The 19,721-nt window shown below is 38.5% G+C and overlaps 1 pseudogene; it reads right to left on the minus strand.

Annotated features, from left to right (window-relative positions):
- Positions 1-5,230: 5,230 nt before the first annotated feature.
- LOC102500982 (transcription initiation factor IIA subunit 2 pseudogene) overlaps positions 5,231-19,721 on the minus strand; it is a 21,750-nt pseudogene continuing 7,259 nt past the window's right edge.

Here is a 19,721-nt window from a genome sequence, read left to right on the forward strand (position 1 = left end):
AAAAGCAAAAATTAAAAAGAGAGAGAGAGAGAGGAAAGAGAGGACAGAGACAGAGGTAGGGAGAGACAAAGTCAGATACAGAGACAGGAGACTTGAAAGGGGTCTTCCTACCACATGAGTTTTGCATGCTGGAGGCCCAGTTATCAGTGGGTCATCTTCCTTTCTCCCAAAATGGCTACATCGCAGGAGCCATGGAGCTGTCTGTCTCTTGAAGAAGGGCTGTTCTGTCTATTCAGAATACATTTTGTAATGAGGAAAAATTTTAAGACAAGCATTTGTGCTCCAAAAAACTCAAAACATGAAAATATACAGTCGATTGGCTGCATCCTAGAAACCATACCCAGATATGGTTCCTGAATAGAAACACCAACACTATAACCCAAGAGTACGCTGAACTACTGGTATTTTAACATTATAACTTGGAGTTCAAAAGCCCCCTCCATTACTCCTTGGAAATTAGCAGGCAAAATGTAAGAGTACTAGGATCTATAGAGGCTGAGGAAGCTATAACAGGAATGTTGATTCTGACCATGGTTTCCTAAAGTCTCAATTATCCCCTGGACTATAGGGTTCCTTAAATGTGCCACCTTGTACAGTAATTATTCAGAGGAAATTATCAGGATAAGGTAGAACATTAATGCTTTTGTAATTATCTAAATGGAAACTATATCCATTTATTCATTCCAAAAAACACTTAATAGATCACTTTCCATGTCTAGACACGGAGGCTTGGCGTATAAAGACCATATTAAAATACAGTCCCTTCCCTAAAAAGATTAATTAAGACTCCCAAAGTTCCAGCTTTTTAAAAATAAATTGATCTCTAGCATCTTGTAGAATCTTTTCCCTGCTGATGCAAAGAGGTAAAGTATGTAGCTGAGAGAGGTGTTATATCCTTAATTAATGCACTTGTTTTCAGTTGTTTATGATTTCCTCTTGAATGCTCTCTGAGCCCTGAACTGAATGATGCTGACAATCCACCAGTTCTCTTTATTTTTTTTTTAATGTTTTTCTGTTAAAAACAAAAGGAAAGAAAGAAAGAAAGAAAGAAAGAAAAAGATTTTTTTAGAAAGAAAGAAAAAGATTTTTTTATTATTCATGATAAAGTGTAAGAGAAAGAGAGAGAGAAAGGAGCATCTTTTAAGGATCTAGTCACATCCCAGTCCCTTTCCTCCAGTTGTCCAGCCCATCAGATCTTGGAATTTGCATATATGCCTCCTGTGTTTCAGGCTGGCTAGGGAATTCAAACCACATGCAGTCACCATGTGGGCTCTAGTTTCTGTAGAGTAATGCTTTACTGCTGTACCACAAAGCTGGTCATACCATGTCATCTTGATGTGCAAATTATATACCACTATCTACAATTCTATGTTATTTGGGATTATCCAAAGAATTGGAGTAAATGTGAGAAGGAAGGTGTTTGCTCTTCTAAATAAGGGTTGTTCTAAAAACTTCTGGTTTTCTTGGGTATTGTGTCTCTTAATCACTCCTTTCCCTCCAACTTCCTCCTTATTCTTCTCCTCTTAATATTAAATATTTTTAAAACTAGATCTGCTATATTTACCTTCATTGATATCTCTGCTCACTGACCAAGAAAGAAAGAAAGAAAGAAAGAAAAAGATTTTTTTATTATTCATGATAAAGTGTAAGAGAAAGAGAGAGAGAAAGGAGCATCTTTTAAGGATCTAGTCACATCCCAGTCCCTTTCCTCCAGTTGTCCAGCCCATCAGATCTTGGAATTTGCATATATGCCTCCTGTGTTTCAGGCTGGCTAGGGAATTCAAACCACATGCAGTCACCATGTGGGCTCTAGTTTCTGTAGAGTAATGCTTTACTGCTGTACCACAAAGCTGGTCATACCATGTCATCTTGATGTGCAAATTATATACCACTATCTACAATTCTATGTTATTTGGGATTATCCAAAGAATTGGAGTAAATGTGAGAAGGAAGGTGTTTGCTCTTCTAAATAAGGGTTGTTCTAAAAACTTCTGGTTTTCTTGGGTATTGTGTCTCTTAATCACTCCTTTCCCTCCAACTTCCTCCTTATTCTTCTCCTCTTAATATTAAATATTTTTAAAACTAGATCTGCTATATTTACCTTCATTGATATCTCTGCTCACTGACCTCATCACTTCTCTAAAGTCATCTCACTAATGTTCATGTGACCACCCCCCTCTTCATGTCAAGAAATCTAAAGAACAATTTTCAGTCCTTCTACTTGAACTCTAAATATTCAACACATTTGGCCACTTCCTTCTCTTAAAACCCTCTTGTTATTGACGTCTGTTAGTCTGTACTCTCTTGGGCTTCTCTTTTTCTTCCTTTATATTTTTATTTATTTATTTTTCTTGTTCTCTGACTTCTTTTTGTTCTCCTGTTTTAGTGCCTCCTTCATCTTTGACAGTTATACACTGAATTTTTTTCATAAAACATCCTAGATTCTCTTCTAAACTCACATTCTATTCTCACACAGGGTCAGAAGCGGGAAGTGAAGGACTACTAGAGATATGTAGGACACTCTCTGCTTTACATGGAGATGATTTCATCCACTCCCACAGCTACAACTAGTACCTTTTTGCCAGTAATTCCAGCTTTTTATTTTCAGCCCAGAGCCTCCTTTTTTAAGACAGATCCATATGCTCACAGACTATGCAGCATCATTTGTATATTTTACAGGCACTTCATTACTTAATATATTCAAAACTTAACTTGAGACCAGCTTTCCCTGCAGTGTAACTATCCAAGTAAATTGTTCAAGACACAAACTTAGGCTCTCTTTGAAATCTTTGTCTCTCCTACTCTTCACATCCAATCACAGTTGAGGCTACTGGATTCCACTTGCTAAGGATATCTCAAACCATCTGCTTCCCCTTGCCCTGAGGCCAGCACCAAAGGCCCAGTATCCTCAAGAGCCCTTACCTGAATTAGCACAATAGTCTCCTATAAGGCCTTCCTGAATCATCACTTTCTGCCTTCTATCAGTCTATATTCTCTCTCTCTGTAGGCTTTTGTGATAGTGTGTGTGCACTCACTGGAGACACACAGAGAAAGGAAAAGTGAAGAAATACTCACTCCCCCACCCCCCACCAGGGGGATGGCCAGGCTACATCTCTTTTCCATTTTCCTATTGAGATTTTGGGCATGCACACACCTGTGCCTGGCATAATTCTCAAGCTGCTGAGTCTGCAAATTGAACCACAGTCGACCATGTGGGAGTACAGTGCCCTAGCCACCATGCCAACTGCCAGCCACTCTACCAGTCCATTCTCTATACAACAGCCAGAGTGAGCTTTTGTAAATGTGTAATGAATATTAATTCCTTACAGAGACTTCAAATATGCAGAGAGGTAACTTCCTTTAGATCATCAAAAACCAACTTAGTTCTAAAAGCCCCATATATACTTAGTAGTGGAAAACTGAATCTTACAAAATCAAAGTATATAAACTATTTCACTTGGGATGAATATTCACTGAGCCAATTCCAGATTCTCCAAACTATGTCTTCCACTCGAAGACCATCTATGATCCAGTGATGATTACATAATCTTCAGCCTCAGGAGGGAGAGCAGGCTATGTTGTGATTTACTTCATCCTGACCGGCCCCCACCAGTGGATGTCCTCCATTCTTCCATGGTTTCTGAAAGCTCACTTGGTAATAACAATAGATTTTATGCTAAATAAAATAGCTAATAATAGATTTTATTCTAAATCTTTTATCTGTATCAACTCATAGAATCCATAATCCTTTAGGTCTGTCTGTTATCTCAGCACTATTTTATACCTCTCTCCCCCACTTTAGGAAATTTAAGGGTCCTGTTGCTTTTTCCATATCACCCACGTGTGTCAGTTGAACTCAATCAGTCTGCCATTAAATTCATTCAGCCTAACATTTCACTGAACTACTGTTCTTCTGTCACTCCAGTGCCATGGTGGGCACAAAGCTTCTCTAGGACAACTATAGTCTTCTCAGGCTGCTCTACAGAGGTCAGCCATGAGCCCTTCTGCTCTCAGGTTTATCCAATAATTGTCCTGACCCTATTGAGATCTAAAACTTGAGAGAACCATGCCCCATCTTTTCTTAGAAACGAATACCAGCTGCTTTTTTGCTCCCTTTTCTGTATTCTGAAGCTCTGCTCAGCAGCTAAGAATATTTTTTAAAATAAATAAAAATTTTAAAACCTCTTCTCTGTGTACTAGAGAAAAACTTTGACTCTATCTTCACTCCACTGTGTTGTTTATAGATAAATTCAGTGTACTCTTTGTGCACACTTGGACAATTGATATTAAAAATCCTGCTTTGGGAGGACTCATAAACATTTTTCTGGCTCAAGAATTAGGCTCTTCATTTAAAACTGGAAGTTTCAAGGTCTTTTTACTGCTATGGGTTTCCATAGGGCGGGCGCCACCACGCCCCCACTGCTATGGGTTTCAAATAACCAGTCATTTTCTGTTTCTAGGCTGAATGTGATGGTCTTAGGCAATGGATGCCACTGACTGAAATGGTACAGAAAATAAAACGTTGAAGGGAAAAAGTATGGGAAAGGAAAACCAAAACAGTTTTAGTGATCTTCAATTTTTTTTTCCAGAGACAAATGCATATATGATTAAACACCTAGCCCAATATACATATCCCCTCTTGAAATTGTTTGTTTGTTTGGAGAGATTTTGGCTATAGGCATGTGTGCTCACCAGTGAGACAAAGAGAGACAGAAAGACAGCAAGAAATCACCCCAGGAGTGATGGTCACGCCGCAATACCTTCTCTTCCATTCTTCTTTTGGGATTTTGGTCACACACGCACATGCACCTGGTGTGAGCTTTAAGCCACTGCGTACAGAACTCGAACCACCATCAATTACATGGGAGTTGGGACTGTGGACAGCCAAGTAGGAGTCCAGTGCCTTTAGAACCATGCCACTTGCTGGCTCCCTTCTTACATTTATTTTTTTTCCTTGCATTATACAATGAATTTATTACAGAATGTTCTTAAGTAGGCAACAACTTTTGCTTTATCATTAAAAAAAGTTATGCTTCCTCATGCTATATAATAAAGGTAAGAGGCTACAGAGTTTTAAGTTTCTTTCTATTGGAATTCTCTGATAGTATAGCACTGTGTTATCATTTCTGCAATGCTAGGATAAACTTAAAAAGTCTCTTTTATTCCTCTCTTCAAAAAGCAATGAATAATAACAGAAGATGGCATTTTTAAAAAGCCATGTTTTTTCTATTCATTCTGTAGTATTAGAGCCTGTGTTTTTACCATCACAGGCTACAATTTTCACTTTATCCATTTTAGTAAGTTCTGTCCCCTCTCTGAGTTCAACATCATTCAGTACAAAAGTCCACACGTTATTGCAGAATCTGTATGTATTTAGAGAGCCCCTGAAATTGACTCTGTTCCTGACCCTCTGAGCCAATGCTGAATTTATAGCCTTGTAAAATTGAAGTAGAACTTGAAGGGCAAGTTGGGGGGGGTAATCTGTTGAGACTGTATGAGCTCATCTAGGCCCTCCTGAAGACTGTTTCCCAAAGTGGTATTTCTGTATAACCGATACGCATGGCTTAGGAGGAAGATACTGTTTTTCTTACTCAGGCCTGCACTGATGACCTGTGGCACAGGCGCTTCCCACCCACACGGACACCAGTGGTATGGCCAGGAGCGTGGTACAAGGTGCTACTCCCCTGACCACCTCTCCAGCTGCCACAGCACCCACAGAGCTCAGTGAGGACCCCGCCCCTTCCTACTTTTTCATAAGGTTTTTTGATGACTAAAATTCTCATTTTTAAGTAGTAAATTATCAAGTTTTTTTAATGATTAGTGTATTTTCTCTAAGAAACTTTGCCTTCCGTAATGCCATGAAGTATTCTCATGTCTTATCTTGTCAAAGCTTTACTATTTTACTTTTACACCTAAATACAATCCACCTGCAATTGATTCTTGTATATCATGTACAGTGATAGTCAACACTTATTTTTTTTATAAGGTTATCTAAATAACCAGAATTATGTATTTAAGAAAGATTCTTTTTCTCACCATTTTCCAGGGTCATACTCTTGTCATGTCTTTGGACTTAATATGTTTGAGGCTATTGATGAGCCCTCTAATATTTTCCTTTCTTCTCTCTGTATCTATTTTTTAAGAATTAGTTATTTAATTTTATTTATTTATTTTTTAAATTTGCTATAAGGAACATGTACTCACAAAGAGAAAGAGATAGAAAGAAAAAGTGAGAAAGCAAGCCACCAAGTCTGGGAATCAAACCTCAGTCAGCCATGTGGAAATCCAGTGCCTTAACCACCATACCACCTGCTGATCCCTGTCTCTGTATATCTTTGTACCAGTACAACACTGCCTTAATTAATGTACCTATTTAATATACCTTATTTTTCTTTATTGTTGTCTTACTTATGCTTGACCTTAAAAAACTTCTGTATAGACCCAGCCACGGTGGTGTAGGTAGTAGAATGCCATTGCATGCTGCTGGGGCCTTGGGTTCAGAGAGCCAGTCTACCTGAACATACTGGGCATGCTCATAATCCTGGTCGGCTAGAAGACTTGGGCAAAACTGTGGCATGACTAGACCCTGTTGAGAGTATCTCTCTCTGTGTAATAAAATAAATAAATAAACATTTTTATAAAATAACACTGTATAAATTTTAAAGTTTTACAAATTCCAGAAAAAGTGTTAATAATATGTATATATATAGCTTTTATATATTATAAACAAGTATATACATACATAGACTAGAATTTTTGTTGAGGATACATGGGTTACATGAGTCACATTAAAATAAAAAAAAAATTGTTACGGGACCAGCAGTTAGTGTAATGGCTATGTCACTGGACTCCCATGCAGTCAATCACAGTTCGAGGTCTAAATCCAGTGGCTTAAACTCACGCCGAGCACATGTGCATGCGTGCCCAAGATCCTGAGAGGAGAACGGAGGAGAAGGGATTGCAGCGTGGCCATCCCCCCTGGGGGGTGATTTCTCGCTTTCTGTCTCTCTGTCTCTGTCTGCCTGGCGAGCGCACGTGCCCTATAGCAAAAACCTCTCAAAAAAAAAAAGTTGTTACAATAATGATTTTTCCAGTCTTTAAACTTGATAAAATCATCCATTTATTTAACCCTTTAATATCATTTGCTTAAATTTGTGGTTTTTTCATAGTATTCCTTCACATATTTCATTAGGTTTATTCCTATGTATTTTTTTATATTATTATAAATAAATATCTTAAAATTTTATCTTTTCATTACATATTGAAAGCACATAAAAATAAAACTGATTTTTATATATTGACACTATATCCATTGATGTCTATGGTGTTTTAACTTCAAATGATAGAAACCTAACTTAAAAAGAGATGCAGGACCAGCCACCGTGATGCAGCAGTAACAGAACACTCTGCAATGCTGGAAGCCACGTGGAAAATTGATTCCTGGGTCAACCCATACACACTGGGTACGTGGGTATGTGCCAGTAATCCTGCCTGGCTAGGAAAAGACGAGTGGGTAGATGTATCATCGCATGAGACGCTGAAGAGGGTGCTTATCTTTCTCTCATTCTCTTGTTGTCTCTCTCTGTCATTATAGAAAAAAGAGACACTTTTTTTAAAAGATGCAATTTGTATTTTGAAACCTAAAAGTCTAAGAAATACCATGAGTGAGGTCAAGAATCAACTGAGATAATCAGGATCCATATTTTCTCCCCAACTTTTGGATACTTTGCCTCCACTTTGCTTTTTTCTAAAATTCTGTCTCTCTCACTTTTCTTTTTCCCCCCTTAATCTTACTATAGGGCATGTGTACTCACTGGTCAGTGAGAGAGGGGGAGAGAGAGGAAGAGAGAAAGAGGGAGAGGAAGAAAGCACTCCTTTGGGGGGGGGGGATAGCCATGCTGCAATCCCTTCTCCTATATTCTTCTCTGAAGACTTGGGACATTCATGCACATGTATCAGCTATGTGGGATATGGCCACCTTCATCACCACACCACAGGCTGGGCCTTACGCAAATTGTCTTTATGTATATTAAGATAGTTTCTGGAAAATTTTAAGGAAAAGAAAGAAAATTCTCTCATTCGAGCATTCACATATATTAGATTATGATTACCTCTGTTTAGACCTTCTCTTAACCTAATCATTGCCTAATAAGAAAGAGGCCTTCTTATTAGCTATTCTGAGATGCAAACTCACCCAGACTATTAGAAATCCAACCAACATCTCACAGGGTGAAGGAGGAGCTTTAAGAGAGGAAGTACTGGGACCAGCAGTTGGCGTAATGGCTATTTCACTGGACTCCCATGTAGTAGACCATGGTTTGAGTCCCAGACCCAGGGGCTTAAACTTACACCAGGCACATGTGCGTGTGTGCCTAAAATTCCAAGAGGAGAATGGAGAAGAGATTGCGGTGTGGCCATCCCCCCAGGGGTGATTTCTCGCTTTCTGTCTCTCTGTCTCTCTCTGTCTTTCTGGCGAGCGCACGCGCCCTGTAGCAAAAACTTCTCCAAAAACAAAGAAGGGAGGTACTGAGCACAGTGTTGTGCTCCCATAATCCTAGCTACTCTGGAAACTGAGGCAGGAGGATTGCTAGTTCAAGGCAAGCCTAGGCAGCATAGCTAGACCATGTCTTTGAAACATTAAGTTAAATTAAAATTTTAGGAGAAAATTTAAGGAGAGATAGTCAGACAAAAACAATTTAATTATCATTGCATGTGGTGCCTATTTTCTTTGGAATATGGGATAAACATGGACTATTAAGTCCTATGTGAACAAGTTCCTCCCCACCCCTCTGGGTTTGCCCTACTTCTCTCCGTTGTTTTTTGTATTCTATGATGTCGATATTTCAGTACAAAGAATGGGTCTTTGCTCATGCTGTACTGCTGTACTCTCTGTAATTTTTTTATATTGATTCCTAACTAGCTCTACACATTGGGGTATCTCTTTAATAGATCCTAGTTAAATATTATTATTATACTTCAGGAAACATTTTACAAACTAGCTCTAATCTCCATCTTTCATACTCTAACAGATACTATTTTTATCATTTGTTCCATTATAATGGGAAAATGTTCTATTTGATAAATTCATCCCCTGTACTCTAAGCTCCATGAGGGAAGGAATTAGGTCTGTCATATTCATGGCAGAATTGTGAGCTTTCATGAAGGCAAAAGGAAGACAGAATGGGCAGTGGGAAAAGATTATTACATATACCAGCCACAATCACATCATTAGTTACAGAAACAAAAACTGTCATAAGTATTTGCCTTTTATTCTGTTATGAATGCATTGTGTATAGATAGAGATTTATTTAGAAAATATATTTGTTCTCTTTCCTCTCTTATTCCCTTATTATGTAACATAAGCTTTACTGGCTTTATATTGGTGCTAAGTATTACCAATTTTACATTCTAGTACTGAAGTTACAGAACATCAGGAGAAGGATAACCATTACGCAACGATTTTACCTTCTCATCCAGGGAAGCATTTTCAGTTATAAACAGGAAGCTGTGTCATATTAGGTAGAAATATGACGTTATTACCTTCATTTGAAGATTGGGTATGATTTATGGAGATGTGCATGGGTACCATGTTGACAAGGAGTGGACATGTCATGGTTAATTTTATGTATCAACCTAACTCAGTTACAGGATTCCCAGATAGTTGATGCTATGGTTCATATGCGTTTCTCAGAAATTCATGTGTTGAAATTTGGTGGGCCGTTGTAATGGTGTTGAGAAGGTAGAGATTTAATTTGATTATGTTGATGAAAGGTGGGGCCTTCAGTAGGTGACTAGAATTGGATAAACTCATCAGAGTGGGGCCCCCATGATTGATTCCTGATAACTTTATAAAAAGAGCACGCACAGATGCAGATACATGCACTACTCAAACTCTTACCCTGTGATGTTCTGTGCTATCTTAGGACTCTTCAGAAAGTCCCCACTGACAAGAAAACCCTAACCAGATGCAACCTCTTGATCTTGGACCTCTAAAATCATGAACAGAATAAGTTTCTATTCTTTTTAAATTACCTGGATTCAGGTATTCCATTATTAGGCAATAATATAGCAAAACAGAAAATTGGTACAAAAGTGGGAATATCTGCTAATAATAAATACCAAAGATTGTGAAAGCAGCTTTGGAATTTGGAAAAGGAGAGAAAAAATTTCAGAGTGCATTAAGGGTGATTCTGGTGGAGGGTCAGAAGAATAACAGATTAGAAGCAAACTATAACTTTTTAGGGACTAGTAGTCTGTGACCACAATGCTGACATAAATATGAACAGTAAAGACCACTATGACAAAGTCTCAGTTAGAAATGAAAAGTACTGTATAGGAAATTGAATAAAAAGTCAAACTTGTTAGGCCATTGCAAAGAACTTGGCCACATCGTTTCCTTGCCCTGAGGGACTTTGTGGAACACCAAAATTAACAGTGATGAATCTCTTACAAATGGAACTTCTAAGTGAAATATAGAAGTTGTGTAGTTACCTTTAACATCCTACAATGGTATTAGTGAGCAAATAGCTGATTTACAAAATGTTTAATGAAAAAGGAAGCAAAACAGAAAAATTTAGAAAATGTACCACCTGGCCCTGTGGTAGAGAATGAAAAAGCGTTTAACAAAAGGTGTATGTCGCCTTTTGTGGATGCTAAAAAGGTTAGCACTGGTACAAAGGGAATTCAGTACTAATTGGAACAACAATGAAAAAAAGGTCATCAGAGACACATATTAGAGATCCTCAAGGCTGACTTGCCATCACAGGCCAAGAGGCCTAGGAGAGCAGTATGGTTTCATGACAATTCCAGAGCACTCTCCCTTGGATTTCTACCAAAGGCTGCCTCAGAACTCTGCTCCACACATCCCAGGGTAGTGTTTCACAACACTGACTGTGGTTTAGGTGACCCCAGATGCAATTTGACCTACCATTAAGACTGCTGCTCCACCTGCCACTTTAGAGCATGCAAGCAGAAGAACTTAGTGGCATGCACATGGTAATAATTCTGCAGGCATGCAAAATTCAGGTTATATAGAGCATATAGATAAGTGTGGTGGCATCCACCTATATTTCAAAGGATGTCTTGATAATCTGGGGGCTTAAGTAGAGACTTGTCACAGGGGTGAAGCCACCACAGAGAGTCCAACCAAAGTGATGCCTCGTGGAAACACTGGAGTGGGACCACCCTTGAGACCCTAGAACTGTAAAGTTACTAGTATACAACACTAGCCTGAGAAATTTGCAGGCATGAGACTCTAAATCAAGAGACCTTAAGCAGAGAACTCACCCAGTACAGGGGATGGAAATGCCTAATACTCTGGGGGGTCTGAAACCACCCCCAGTGTGGCACATAGAGTGAAAGATTATTCTCAAGCTGCAAGATTTAATAATGTCTGACATCTTGAGGTTTAGACTTGTTCAGGGGCCATTACTCTTGTAGAATAGGAATGCCTACCTTATTCCTAGCCCATCATTGCATTTTGGAAGCATATAATATGTTTTGGTTTCACAAGCTCATAACTGGACTTGGGACTTTTGCATTGATGTTGAAATGAGATAAGATTTTGGGGACTCTTTGGATAAAACATGTAGTTTCTATATGAGAAAGACATAAATTTCACAGTCAGAGGCAGAATGCTATGGTTAGAATGTGTCCCCAGGATTTTATCCATTGAAATTTAATGACCCATCATAACAATGTTGAGAGTGTGGAGATTTAATCCAATTATGGTGTTGAGTGATGGGGCCATCAAGAAGTGATTGGAATTAGAAAAGGCATTGGGGTGGGCCCCCCCATGACTGACTCCTGGTAGTTTTATAAGAGCATAGACATACATAGACATATGTTCTGCTCAAGCTCTTGCCATGTGATATCCTGTGCCACCTCAAGACTCTTCAGAGAGTCCCCATCAAGAAGACCTTCACTAGATGTGGTCTTTTGACCTTGGACCGCCAAAATTGTGAGATAAATAAAACTCTTAAGTAACAAGATGGACTAAAACAGCTGATAAATATTTTTTCTGAGTATACCTGTGAGAGCATTTCTAGAAAATGTTAATATTTGAATCAGTAGATTGAGTAAAGGAGATTCACCAATGTGAATCTAATCTGAGGAAAGCCTGAATAGAACAAAAAGATGAAGAAAATGCAAATATATCCTCTGTGTTTGAGCTGGGAAATTTATATTTTTCTGCCCTTAGACTTCAGTGCTCCTGGTTCCTAGCTACTGGGATTCAGAATGACCTGAAATCATTCCTCTACCCCCAACCCATTGTTCTCAGGCCTACAAATTCAGACCAGGACTTACACCATAGGCTTTCCTGGTTCTCAAGCCTTTGGACTTTGCCTGAATTATAACCAGTTTTCCTTGTTATCCAGACTATAGGACTTCTTGGAGCACATAATTGTTTAATCTTATTGTCATTTTAAAAATCTCCCCATATGTGCACTATTGATTGTGTTTCTGTGGAGAACACTGAGTAATACACACTTTATATTTTCATATCTGATTGCCTACTAAGTATTTCCAATTTGATGTTATACAGACACTTCAAACTCAACATGTTCCACCTGAGCTCATCTTTTTCTCCCCACTCCCACTTGCTCCTCCTACTCTCACACTTACAGTTTCAACTAATGATGCCATCATCCACCTAGTTTATTAAAGCAAAAATCTCATAGTCATTCTCAGTTTCTTTTTCTCTTTCTACCCACATCTTTGCATTATGAACTATTGTAATTATTCCTCCTACAAGAGTCTATAATCCTTTCCCCTATCCTTACTACTACTGCCTATACAGGTTTCTATTCTTTCTTACTTTGAATACTGAAATAGCCTCCTAACGGCTCTCCTTTTCTTAATTTTTCCTTCCACCGAAGCTTTCTCCACATATCAAATAGAATGACATGTCAAAAAGTCAATTTGACTATGGAATCTCCATATTTAAACCACTGCCAGAGCTTTCTATAACCCTTTTACTCAGTTAATGCACTGGGCCTCCTGTAACCTGACAGCTTATTTACCTCTTCACTTCTACTTTCTACTTTACTTTATAATAACCTCTAACTGCTTTGAATTTTTATCACATAAGGATGTTTCTCCCCTCTTTAGCTTTTTTGTGATGTTTCCTGAGCCTGGAATGTCATCCAGCTCTTTCCTATCCCTCAAGATGAGATTCTAAGGCCTATCTCTTACAAAAAGCCCAGATTTCCAGGTTGAATTGAGTTTCTCTCTGTTCTCCTACAACACTGCCCCCTAGAAAACTGCTCATTATTACCACATAAATCAAGACAAGCTGTTTACAGTCTTTGTCCCCACCGCTAAACAGATCCTCGAGAGTTGGCTTGATGTCATATTTGTCTTTGTGCCTCAGGATGTAGTGTACAGACTGGCATGTATGAGGTATCTGAAAACAGATCATTGAACTAAATTTTTTTAGAGAATTATGAATTTCTGTGACAGAACCAAATCCCATTTGCCTTTTCTTTTTTGCTAACAGAATTCTAATTTTATTATAGCAACAGTGTGCTTAGTTTAGTGATTACATTTCACAACCTCCCTTGCCATGACTAAAAAACAATGAAATTTCAGAAGTTTCTTCTAGAAACTACTTTAAGGAGACTAGCTGAACTCAAAGAAAGTACTCTTTTGGCATTTATTTCTCCCTTCTTTCTACCTGAAACCTATTCACAATGTTTGGAGTTCTAAGAGACATCATGTGTCCTTGGAGATGCACAGTCATGCTCTAAAGAAAGACAAGAGTAGTTCCCTAATAACCATGGAGCTTTAAAGAACAAAACAGTGTTCTTTTAGACTATTGTTACATAGAGACTATGAGCTCTCCTTTGTTGAGCCTAACTCCTTTTAACCAGCTGCTGAATGTAATACTAGTGGTTAGCTCTGAATAAAAGTTTTTTTTTCTTAACAAATGAAAATTAAAACTGATCATGAAGAAATTCTTAATTGGGATCATGTAGGGTAGGCATCCTGTTATTTCTAAATGTATTATCTATTCAACTCTAACCAGGAAATGGAAGGCTGAGTGACTTAATATGATAGTTAGCTATTTTGTTTTCTAATTTTTATTTAAACTCATAACTTGTAACTTTAAGTAGAACTGAGGTTTGTGAGGAAATTACTTACGTAACTTTTCTAGTAATCTCATTTACAACTAGTAGCTATTATGGGGGTATGATAGTGCCTTAATTAAGAAATAAAGGCAGATTAACCAGGCCTTTCGAAGATTTATAACCAAGAAAACATTAACAAGCCATCTATATATTCTGTGAATTACATATATCTATATGTACACACATATAAATCTTTATGTAAACAGTGAACATGACTTACTAATTAAATCCCTACATTTATACAGTATAAAATAAAACAATGAAAACAACGATCACAAAACACGTATATTTCAAGACTATATTGGATTCTAAGTCTGCCTTACTAGATATTCTAGCTTGTGTTTCTAACTACTGACTTAGTTTCTTGCTTATCTCTGGACTTCCATAGGCTGTTTTCATATTGACTCATTTATACTTTATTCAGTTTATACTTAGACACTGATACCTCCTCTCCAGCTTTAAGGCTAAACTTTTGACATCATCAGTGCCCATTTTCTGAGTGTCTCTAAATTACTTACTGTCTGTTCCACTAAACTGTTTTCATGTCAACATCCTTGCCTCCTTCCCCCCCAGCAAATGGTCATTCACTATCTTCAGTATGTGCAATTATTTCTTCAAATGCCCATGTCCTTATGAACCATTTTTTTAAGGTTTCTGTCATAGAGCATGTGTGCTCACAAGAAAGGGACAGAGAGAGGGAAAGTGAGAACTCACTGGAAAGATGTCCACACCATACCACAATCCCTTCTCCTCCATTTTCCTCTTGGGATTTTGGACACATGCACACAAGCCCAGCATGATTTTTCAAGCCACCTTGTCTGGGATTCTCAGTGCCATATTTTGACCATGGTGCTTGTTATTGTTAACAATGACCAATTAGTCCAAGGTTCATTTATTCATTGGCTCAGTAAATATCATGTGTCCACTACATGCCTAGCACTGTGCTAGGCCATGGATACCACACTAAGTAAAAATAGGTATAGAATCCAATCATGTCTATCTGGGGAAGACAGTTGAGTAGTAAGCAAGTCATTACACAAATTAGTTTACAGTTTTAAAACAAGACAAGTGCTATGAAGGAAAGAAATATGGCTCTATGAGTCTGCTAATTGAAGACTAGTGTTTCAGAGCAACCATCCTACTGAGAAAACTAGAAAAAATGAGATTAAAAATCAAACCTGGGGGCCAGCAGTGGTGTGGTGGTTAAGGTGCTGGACTCCCACATGGGCAACCATGGTTCAAGTCCCAGATCCGGTGGATTAAAAATTACACTGGGAATATGTGTATGCATGCCCAAAATCCTGAGAGGAGAAGAGATTGTGGTGCAGTTATCCTCCCTGGAAGGTTTCCCACTTCCCTTCTCATTGTCTCTCTGTTTCTCTCTTTCTGGTGAGTATACTCACCCTGAGGCAAAAAAAACTAAAAACAAACAAACAAACAAAGGCTATGAGGACATGACTGGGACCAGCAGATGGCATAATGATTATGTCACTGGACTCCCAGGCAGTAAACCGCAGTTCATGTCCTAGACCCAGCAACATAAACTCATTCCAGACACACATGTGTGTGCATACCTGAGATCTTGAGAGGAGAATAAAGGAGAAGGGATTGTGGTGTGGCCATCCCCCATGGTTGAGAAATCATTTTCACTCACATATAAAGTGATTTCTCACTTCCTATCTGTCTCTCTCTGACTCTCCAATGAGTACATGTGCCCTATAGCAAAATCTCTTTAACAAAAACAATATGAGGACATGACAAGCCATAATCCAAGGGGGCAAAGGAAAGTGTTTAGAGGTATACCATACTGATGTTCCTCTTAAGACTTTTGTTAGTTCTCAGTGAAGCCTCTGAAGGTGAGAAGAGCTTGCTATAGTTTCATGGGGATGGGGAACAAAAGTTGAAATTTAGGGCCCATGAAGAAACGGTGATCTTGATCAACTCCCAAGATTTCAGATAAGGAAGAACAAGGATGATGACTTCTCTGTGACATATTTCATGTGCTTTTTGCACATCAAGTGTCATGACTGACACTCCAGTCATGACTCTTCAACTTCTGGGTGACTTGAAATTCCAGCCCTACTGTATCTGAGCCATGGATTATTCTGCTTATAAAAGGTGGCTTGCCTTTTATTAAATTGCATCACTGAGCATGGCAGTACTAGAGAGAAATCCAGATTACTTTAATACTATCCATGCTTCTCTCTGGCCCCATTTCCTTTATTCATTTCATCAGTAGCAGAGAGAACTTTAAATGGACAAGAGACAAATAAAGCTATAAATGTAATTGAATCATTGCTGTATCCCAGATGGAAGTATTTCATTCTTTAATACTAAAATATTTAAACAGAATTCAGAAGAGAGAGGACAGGATTTAAAACATTTGCAAATAGATTGTTAGGTCTAGTATGAAGAAGCTCCACTTTTGCTTCCATCCCAATCCACATTTTCTGTCTATGAGAGATACAAAGCTGTGTATATTTTGGAGGTTTATTTTTTATTTTTTTATTTTTTGGAGAGGTTTTTGCTATAGGGCATGTGAGCTAGTCAGAAAGACAGAGAGACAGAAAGTGAGAAATCACCTCCCAGTGGGGATGGCCACACCACAATCGCTTCTCCTCCATTCTTCTCTCGGGATCTTGGGCATGCACGCACACGTGCCTGGCATGAATTTAAGCCACTGGGTCCAGGACTTGACTACATGGGATTCCAGTGACATAGCCATTATGTCAACTGCTAGTCCTGGTTTTTATATTTTTTAAGAGAGAGATTTTTACTATAGGGTGCATGCACTTGCTGGAGAAACAGAGACAGAGGGCAGAAAGCAAGAAATCCCCCTCACCCCTCCCCTGGGCATATGGCCACACTCAATCCATTCTCTTCTTGAGATCTTCTGCATGCACAGAACACATGCATCCAGCATGAGCTTTCAGCCACTGGGTCCGGAATTTGAACCAAAGTCGATTACGTCGGAGGTCAGCAACATAACCATTACACTGTTGGTCTTTATAGATCTGTGTATTAATCCCTGGCTAAAAAGATACTACAAGACAGTGTTCTCACAAAGCGTTGTATCTCAGCTGTGCTATTCATATATGAGATTCCAATAGACCACAGCCGTTTCTCAACCTTGGGTATTTTAGACCTGTCAATTGCCCATTGCCATTATTTTCTTGGCCAGAGGAAGGTTGAATATAATATTTTAATAGTATACAAATGATTCAATACACAGATGGTGGTACTGAAAGAAGAAAATTTGGAGAGATGAAAATCTAAGTCTAAAGTATCACCATCCCCTCCTGATGGGAGGAATCTAGCTGACCTCCCTAGAATATGGTACTCTATTGCAAGCTAAGAGTTAGTAACCATTGCTGGAAATCTTAACAAGGTTAGATTTTTGAGAAAAAGTTCATGTTTCAATGTCTGTCATCATATCCATTTTGCCGTAGTTCTAGAAGGCTTGTGAAAGAAGCAGACTGACGCAAATAGAGTGAGTCATCTTGTTTACCTGACAATTAAAAGCCTCTTCACAGTGACCTTTTATTTGTCATTCACGGGATATATTTAGTCATGTTTGAAAACCCCATTCAAAGAGGTTCATCCATATATGTCTTCTCCTAATACTTTGTGATCAATCTTACATTTTGTTTCTTTTAAGTCTCTGACGATCTGACTACACCATTAGCCACTGCCCATCAATCAGTTTAGATACTTCAGGGTTTCTACTAGCAGACAAAGTGAACAAGAAGATAAATTGTTTGAATTCTGACTACTGGAAGAATTTCCTTTCTTGACTGTCCTTTAAGGCCTCTCCTGAGGGAGGACGTAATGCAAAAGCAATCTCTTTCTGGTTGATGCAAAAGTGTGAGGGACTATTTTTAACCAGAATCAAATGTTTTCCTCTTCAGTCAACTGATCGGAAGGATTCCCCCAGGAGAGTAGAGTGCAGTGCAACAGGGGGAAGCAAAGTGAGAGTTAATGAAATTACTCATGTAACTTATTCCTGCTTTCACAACTGGATTGGACAGCTTGGTCCTCATTTTGGATATACCACTTGTGCTTATTGATGAATGACTTATGATGATGTGTAATATCAGTGTTGATTTCCAAGTCCCTTACTACATGTGATAATAATCCTGTACATCTTTTGGTGAAAGAAATGATCTAATATGGCTTGACTCTGTACTCTGCCCCAATATCCTGTTATTATCACACCACCTGGCTCCACCTCATCAGGCCAATCATAGTCTTGATTTTTAACCGTTCTTCTTAATAAAAATACTCTTCTGTTACAGATGCAGAAAGCTATTCAACACCTTCTTTAGACTACTGTTCACATGTGAACAGTAATACCATGTAATACCATGCCTAACAATACTTTTTAAAATTATACCCTTTTGGGGGCCAGTAGGTGGCATGGTGGTTAAGGTGCTGGACTCCCACATGGTCGACTGTTGTTCAAGTCCTGGACCTGGTGGTTTGATTTCTCACTTTCCCTCTCTCTCTCTGGTGAATTAAAATAATAATAATAAATAGTAAATAAAATTAAATAAATAAATGTTTTTTAAAATTGTACTGGCAGTTCTGATTTATTCACTTTTCTTTTTCTCCATATACAGATTGCCCTCTGATATAAATATACACACATACATATACATGTAATACACATATATAATATCAGAGGGTGATCTGTGTGTATACACACACACACACACACACACACACAGATAGATCAGGGTGATCTGTATATATATGTAGTCAGAAAACTCATGATGCATTTTCACATAGAAAAACATACATATGTATAGTATGGTTTTTGCCATAGGGCATGTATGCCTGCTGAAGAGAGAGAGAGACAAAAAGTGAGAAATCACCCCCCATGGTGGGTGATCATGCCTCTCTTCCACTTTCCTCTCAGGATTCTCTACGTGTAGGCATGTATACACGTGTGCCTGACATAATCCTCAAGCCACCAGATCCAAAACTTGAATTGCACAATTAGCCAAGTGAAATTAGTGCCATATAATTTGGGGGTTGGTTCTTGCTATTAGGGCATGTGCACTTGCCATAAAAACAGAGAGACAGGGACAGAAAGTAGGAAGTCAACCCCCAGGAGGGAAGGCCATACCACACTCCTTTTTCCTCTTGGGATTTTGGACATGCACATGTGCCTGAAATGAGTTTCAAGTCACCAAATCCAGGACTCGAAACTCAGTCACCCACATGAGAGTCCAGCACCTTAACCTCCATGCCACTTGCTGGCCCATGTGCTGTACATAATTATCAATTTGTTTATTACATGTCTTTCTCTACTAGAATATAAACTGTCTTTCTCTACTAGAATATAAACTATATGAGGAAATTTTCATCTGCCTAGTTTTCCACTATATCTCCAATAGCTAGACTATTATTCTGTGTGAACATATTAGACAGAAAATAAATATTTTAATTAAATCATAAAACTTTTCCTTCATAGGGCCAGCAGGTGGCATGGTAGTTAGGGTATTAGACTCCCACTTGGCCAACTGTAGTTTGAGTCCTGGACCTAGTAGCTGGCTTTCTCACTTTCCCTCTCTCTCTCTCTCTGGTCAA

Source organism: Tupaia chinensis, unplaced genomic scaffold (assembly GCF_000334495.1).
Source record: "Tupaia chinensis unplaced genomic scaffold, TupChi_1.0 Scaffold144041_1, whole genome shotgun sequence".
NCBI lineage: Eukaryota > Metazoa > Chordata > Mammalia > Scandentia > Tupaiidae > Tupaia > Tupaia belangeri.